The sequence below is a fragment of the Monosiga brevicollis genome, genomic scaffold (assembly GCF_000002865.3).
Source record: "Monosiga brevicollis MX1 MONBRscaffold_55 genomic scaffold, whole genome shotgun sequence".
Taxonomy (NCBI): Eukaryota; class Choanoflagellata; order Craspedida; family Salpingoecidae; genus Monosiga; species Monosiga brevicollis.
The window spans coordinates 59,518-60,425 of record NW_001865092.1 but is presented as its reverse complement, the minus strand read 5'-3'; positions in this window follow the sequence as shown (position 1 = coordinate 60,425).

Here is a 908-nt window from a genome sequence, read left to right as displayed (position 1 = left end):
CAGAGGGTAGTAATTTCTCCATCAGCTGAAGATGAGTGCCGATTTGCGGCGTGGGCTCATCAGCCTGAAGGGAAAAGGCCTGAGAAAAGTCTAGCACACCCAGTTATCTAGGAGACGGTGACAGCGTTATTGAGGCTGACAATCTCTCTTGGCAGCCGCGGCGCTCGATCTTCAGCGCCCGCCAGGGTTGGGTGGGCCATCCAGCCGTTGCTGTGTGGATGACACCGTGTCTGCGCCAGCAATGGTCCGTGTGACTGGAACAGTACCCATTGAGGTACCACGAGCCAGTCTGCTGCTCTGTTGAGCCCAGGTGCTGTCTTGCGCCATACTGCTATATTGCGGTGCAGGTGTGTCGTGCCCAGCTGTCTGGGGTGCGCTATGGCCGGTCGCCTGGATTGGGGACCAGATCTTGTCAGGCAAGCCTGAGATCAAAGAATTTTCCAGCCGTGAAAAGGTGTGTTGTGGCTGCTGGTCGGCACGTGGCAACAGCATCTGCTGTAGCAGCTCTGGTGGTAGGATGGTTTCGATGCCTGGTGGCTGCTGAGTCAGTTGTGCATTGACTGAGATCGAGGTTGCGGTCGGGTATGGCGCAGAGACGGTCGATGTGGACACATTTCCCGTCTCCACGCAAGGAGCGTTGGAGAAGACAGGAAAGGAAGGGGAGTGTGTGGTTTGTTGGGAGAGGGTTGATGCAGTCAGAGCCGTGTTGAGCCAATTCCAGCTTTCCCCAGGAAGGGATGGGTGAGCAATACCTTCTGAGGAGCCCGAGGCCGCGACTCGAGATGTTGAGCCTTGTAGACCAGGTGCAAACAGCGGCAAGGTCAGTGTTGATGTAGGCGCCTGTAAGCTCGAGCTGGAGTCGTTCTCAAAGCTAAGATGGCTGGACACGTTGCCGATTGTGCTGTCGC